Source organism: Tarenaya hassleriana, unplaced genomic scaffold (assembly GCF_000463585.1).
Source record: "Tarenaya hassleriana unplaced genomic scaffold, ASM46358v1 Cleome34, whole genome shotgun sequence".
Taxonomy (NCBI): domain Eukaryota; kingdom Viridiplantae; phylum Streptophyta; class Magnoliopsida; order Brassicales; family Cleomaceae; genus Tarenaya; species Tarenaya hassleriana.
The window spans coordinates 1,346,413-1,353,553 of NW_010966542.1; positions in this window are offsets into that span (position 1 = coordinate 1,346,413).

The window sequence follows — 7,141 nt, forward strand, 5'->3', positions numbered from 1 at the left end:
GTATCCTTGCAGTATTCGCTGTATCTAGGTTTTTATCACTTGAGCATTATTTCTATACCTAGATTTGCGTTATCAACTAAGAAGAAGTAGGAGGCTAGCTAAGGGAGAAGCGGATCTAGGGACATGGATTATAAAAAAATATAAATACTAAAACTATTAATATTAAAATTGTTTATATTATATTATAATAAAATCAAAATATGTTTTTTTTATTTTTATCGTATGATTAATATCCGAATAATAATAGTTTTTAAAAACTTACCCAAATAATATCTATAAAGAAATCTTATATTTTTCTTGCGACATGAGAAAGGAAAGGGAAAATGAAAAAAATTCGAGCCGTTGTGAGATTCCGGCAGAAAGTTGAAGCCTTTGTCTACTCAGATTTTCATCATCCGGTCAAAATAAGGTGTGTGTATATATATATAATATATTAACCGAATAATTTGAATAAAAACATCTTAATAGATTAATTATCACAATGTATTTATTAGATACATTATTTTTGGTCCGACTTTCTAATAAAACAGTATCTATGCCTAGGTAAATTAATGGTGGATATTTTAAGTCAAATTCAATGTATTTGATTCACGTAATAATCAATTATGTATTAATGCTAACTGACATATAGGCATGGATAAAGATGCATTAGAATACTGTTTTTATTTATTGATAAATAACACCATCAGTGCTATATGATAGTATATGATAAAACAGGTATAGGGACATGCTGCTAACTGCTGAGGTCCAATTTCCATTATTTAGAAATATATGTATGCATGCATACTATCCGAACAAAGTTTAAAAGATAAATAGAAATATATTTTATAACAAAAAAAGAAAACTTTCATGTGGATAGTGGAAAGAACGTAATATATTAGTTTATATTTTTTTTAGTGCTTGTAATATCTAATATATATATATATATATATGAAAAATCAGTCTCTTTTCTTTTCTTTTCTTTTTTCTTTTATAAATATTTTTGTCATTAGATTGACATTTTTGTTTCGAGAAAGGTCTCATTGGGACACTTGATTCGCTATGATTTTAAAAAAAAAATTATGGGTTGATATCCCAGATTTAGGTCATATTTTCATTTTTTAATAATTTTAAAATATATATATATATATATATATATATATATATATTTATATATATTAAAAAATTTTAGTTTTAGTTTATATACTTGTAGATATCATTTCTTTTAAAATAATATTTAAAAACTATTAAAAGATATGCTATTTTATATTAAAGAAATTTGGTCTAATTTTGATTAAATTAATTTTAATTTTTTTTATAATCAGGATAGTTTCCCGAGCTTTTGGTCTGACTACATCCACCCTAGGACTGAGATCAATCTTTGTATATAGACCATTTTTTGTTCAGAAATTACATCCTTTTCAACTAATAGAATTAAACTCAAGACTTTGAATATGATTTTGTCACCTCTCAACCATTGGGTCACCAACTGTTGAATATTAATTTTAAATTTTAATAAATATATAATTGAAAATGATTAAATATTATTCCATTCGGTTTTTATTTTTAATATATAAAATAAAAATATCTGTCCTTAATTATTTGTAATAAGTTTTTGTTGTCAAAGTTTGGCGAGAAAAAAAAAAGAAAACAAATAAAGCTTTATGAAATATATAATGGATTTTGAAAGCACACGGTTCGTGTAGATGTTGCAAGTGAAATGAGTGCTAATTAATTAAATATTAATGCATACATATATGAGCCCGTGAAAGAATAATTGTATATTATAAGAGTAAATTCCACCGAAAGAATAATAAATAATGATGGCAAATGAGTGAGAATATCATCATCATCATTTCCTTACAATCTCCAATTATTATGCCTCATAGTAAATAATTGTATTTCACTTTTCTTTACTTTGAGCATCTTCAACCATTATTATTATTCTCGGTGAATAATTATTTCGTTTTGTCTTTATATTGTTGGACTTTATTTTTGGCTTACATTAAAGTGTATATGCATGGATATGCATATATGTTGGAATATTTTTTTTTGAAAAAATAAATATTAACAACTATGAGGAAATAAATAAATGAATGAATGAATAATTGAATATGTATACGTCTGATAATCAATCTTATTTAATGGAAGAGCAAGCCAAGCGGTTAAAAATATTTGTTCACAAAAAAAAAAAGTGACTTTATAGAATGCCTCATGTTTCTACATTTTTATTATATAAACAAAACTAACGGTTACTTAATTTACATAGCAAACCTACCATTTTGCGAATAATACTTAATCATACAAGACTTGTTGCGAGTTGCAACACCTCTATACATGTCAACAGATCACCGAATTAAATCCATTCACCCAACAAAACTGTAATTGATATCATTTGTAACGTCGTCGAACGTCATTTTAGAAACTATTTATAGTGACCAACATAAGATCTTTCAACGTATTTTGTCCTTATTCATACACTTTAGGAAAAATATTTTATAGGAATTTAACCATTGTAAAATTGTTCGAGAGCGAGCGCATTTAACTTTAAAGTTCTATCGAGATATACAATTGAAGAGGTATATAAATCTTATAAATATGATTAGTTCAATCAATTCCTTTAAATTATCATTAATTTTTGTAGTCTCATATTCATACAACTCTCAGAGTTCATTTCATTTAGAAACTTGTCAGATTATACTGCGGTCTTTCGTATCAATGATCATTCTCCATATTTATGGACACCGTGATGTCACAATATTTTTATAACTACATAACATATATCATTTTCAATTTAAAAGACAAAAAATCATTTTATCAAAATAAATATTGAATTAAAAAAATATATACATATATTTTTTTAATTCTTTAAAGAGATTTTCAATGGTTAGAAATGACATTTTTATATTCGAAATTTTGTCTGCAGGATAACTTCTATCTATATATGTCACATGGGATAAATGATAGAGGATAAACATTGTCAAAATTTTATTATCTAAATACTAATAATATGGTAAAAGAAAAATGATTTTAAACTAGTTTTTTTTTATTAAAAGCTGTATATATGTATTAATGTAAGGCACTTGAACTATGAGAGTGTATCCACAATCCATGAATATAAGATATATCGAAAGGTTGATGAACATGACTTTACAAAAACAAACTGCAAGCTTAATTACAAAAACAATCAATACATTTATAATCAATAGTTAGAGAACCATAACTAGAATAGACGACTCCTAAGTTTCGTAAGATCACATTCCCGCTACTTAATTCGGAAAATTCAGTCTTGAAAAGTCGGTAGATCCTTGAATCTAGAATTGTGGATTTTAAACCAAATTTACTAGAACACATTAAAAAAAATATAATCTTAATAATAGTAATTATAAGAGAGCATGATCCAATGCTTATCCAAACATCATAATCAATTGGTAATACGATGGATGGACAGGTAGATGGCTTAAATACGAGGGAATTAAGTGTACATACGGTTTGGGAAGAGAGACAAGTCACATAAAGTGACAAGTGAGAGTTCCTAAAATGTAGGGTTGTGTTGCATTCATGAACTTGGGTCTCTAGAGGACACAAGCAATTCATTGCCTTACGCAAAAACATCATTGTCGTGCTTTCTTAGCATTAGGTGGATGGATCCATATTGATACTCTTTTTTCGGATATTTTTTTATTGATTATTTCTTATTTTTCGAATTCCAAAAACATTTTGGTTAGTTTCTTAATCCATATATAATATACAATATTAATGATGAATTATCATCTATACCTCCATTTTTTACGAGAAAATGGCTTTTCATTTGTGTAAGCGACCACCCAATTAGTCAAATAATCCGGAGCAAGCATTTTTATGATAGACGATATTTCTGTTGGTTATTAAAAAAAAATGAAAACGGATATTCACATTAAATCTGTGAAACATTGAATGATATTATTTTTTAATTTAAATTAATCTAATCAATTTTTTTTTATAAAAATAACAGAACAATTATAGAAAATAATAAATAGAAAACAATCTTTAAAATAAATATATTTCTTAACAAAAATCGAATTGAATCTAAATAAAATTAAACGTTCAAATACCACAGTCGAAATTTTGTCAAATCGGTTTAATTTTAAATTAGTTAATGGACCATTTTAACATATTTTTTTTAATTAAAATATGCTATTGACATGTTTTAAAAAATATGTTATAACAAATCATCTCTTTTTGAGATTTCTTTCTTATCGTGAAGAAAGTATGGATTCCTACATTTTTATTTTTCGTTGTTTCTATTTTCGAAATGAAGTAATGCTTGTATAAATTTGTATAATAGATGGAATGATTAGAATGTTGCACGCCAAAGAGATGGGGAAATAATGATAATTAGCGTGCAATTTATCATTTCATAAATATGTTTATAAATTAACGTTGTGACAAAAAGGAGACATTTGATTACAAAAGACCAACTTTGATTCCTGAAAATACGGCTAAATAAAAAGATAGATTGAATAATAAGTGGAAAAGGGAATTAAAAAATAATAATTTCACACGATAAAGTATATATCGCCTTGGGGGCATGTCATCGTTGTCATGTAATTATAATTAGTAAACTATTTTTTTTTCTAGGGGCATAAGAACATTAATACATTTTGGTTGGAAAAAATAGGAGCATTTTTTAAAAAATTATATATTAATATACATGTATTTTGCATTAAAAACATAGACATGGATTATATTTATTGGAATAGATTAACAAGAGATCACTCAAATTAAAAAATGACGAAACAGATTTTTTTTTTATAATTTGAAAATTGATCGGAGTTTTGACTCAACTAAATCTCTGACCGAAGAATCACATATGAATGTTCCTCCCAAAATTGAGCCACTCAATCTTGAGTTAAATAACGAATAAATATTAAACTCTAACAACTTTATCTACAAATAAAAATATCATATATATATATATATTTATAATAGTTTTTTCAAATTAGATCCATGAAAAAATTTGTTCATTAAATTATAGCTATTGTTTTGGTTTTGTCCGATCCTGACAAAGGTCGTTGGGTGCTTGACATCGGCATTGATAGAAGTATTTAATAAGTTGGGTGAAGGAGATCGGAAACTTGATCAGTTCTTACAAAAAATTGTATGAGTACTTGGCATTTGGAAATATGGTCATAGACTTAAACGTGTATGTTGCAATAAAATTGTAGACACAAAATATCAATATTTTATATATTTGAAATTTATAAAAAGAATAGAATAAATGAGTTGAAATTATTGATGGATGTAATACTATAACTAAAATAATTTAATCTCCTAAATATCTATATTTTCAACTTGATTTATCATTTTCATACATTACAAATTTTTATAATAAAAAAAAATATGATGCATTTTTCATGAAAAATAAATTAGGACCCAAAGTAATTGCCGCATTTCATTTCCCATGTGAGATAAAAAAAAGATAATAAAAAGAAAAAATTAAAAGAAAAGAATAACTTAAGTTAGTGTAGAATATCACTTTGTCCAATACAATGCGTATCTCATGATTCGGTTCCGATTTTTATTAAAAAAAAAAATTAGGTCTTTTTATTTTTTTTTGGTTTTTTAAGTTTTTAAAATTCGGTTCGGTTCGATTTTAGGATATTCAGTTTTCTAAAAAATTATTGTTTAAAAATTTTAGATGGTTCGGTTTGAAAAAATAACGTACTTCTCGGAATTGTGCTGAAACGTCCACCCCTACATTTAGATATATGAATTAAATAATAAAATGAAATGAGATGTTTATTTGATTAGAAGTTTGAGTAATGAGGTAAGATTGATTATTGATTGGGATTAATTAGAAATTTACTTAGATATTGGTGGTTATAGTCCCAAATTAACTTTTGCATTATATAATAAAAATAATAATAATAAATTAAAATTTAAAACGATACGAATATATTTAATTTAATAAATATACGAATGTGTTAATCTAATATAAAAATATCAAATATTCACTTGAAACAATTTTTTAGACTTTATTTGTATCAAACTTGTCAACTAAATTTTCATAATTAATTTTTTCGAAAAACAATTATTCTCCTATGCAAATGTGAATAATATCTCAAAACTTTTGTGATTTTAAATATCTTTTCTTACATTTTTATAGAATATTCGGTTACAGTTGAAAATTTTAATTTATTTTTTAATTGTTAAATAAAGCTTTTATTATGATTTTAAACTTTTGTTATTATAACCATTTATTTTTTTAAAAATAAATCTTTTAATTTATTTAATAATACTATCAGCTATTGAATTAATGATAACAAATCTGTTTTATTATCATTATTAATAATTAATTTTAATAATTATATATCATAATTAATATTTTTTTAAACATCATAATAATTATTATGATTTTAAAAAGTTTATAAATTTTGAGGTCTTATTATGTGGCACCAATTACATGCATTATTAACATATACGACACCACAATATACGTGCACTCGAGGTTTTGAGATCAACAAACCAGAGAAGCAATATCTTTGTCAGTTTTTTTATAGATCACTAAATATCTAAATGAAGTTCAATTATTAACTGTCACCTCTAAACTTTGCACATTTACTAATCCTCTTTCGTCTCTTGGTCAACGCACTAAACGGTAAAATTCCGACAAAAATGGTTGCTCTGAGATCTCAAAATCTATTAAAGTGAGGAGGTTTTCCGACATGTGATGCGGAAACCTCCTTACGAATTACGGTCGACGGTCTAGTGTTCCGACCCATAGACTCCGGCATTGCGTTCCATCTAGACGGAGTAAAGAGAGGGTTGGAATAGTAGCATAATCATGAGCTTGGGGGGGGGGGCTAGTTACTTGAATAGTTTTTCAGGCAGTCAAGGTCACTACAAAAAAATCAGCAAATTCCAACGAATTTTCCAACGGATTTATCCGTTGGAAATTTTTCAACGGATTTTCAACGGTTTTCAACGGCATTTCAACGGTGATTTCCGTTAAAAATCCGTTGAAAATTTCCAACGGATATCCGTTGGAATCGCCGGTTGGAAATTTTTAACGGAATTTTCAACGTATTCAATTGAAAAAATTGGGTTGAAATTTTCCAACGGTATTTCCAACGGATATCCGTTGGAATTTTTTTTGGAAATTTAAAAAAAAAATTCCAAC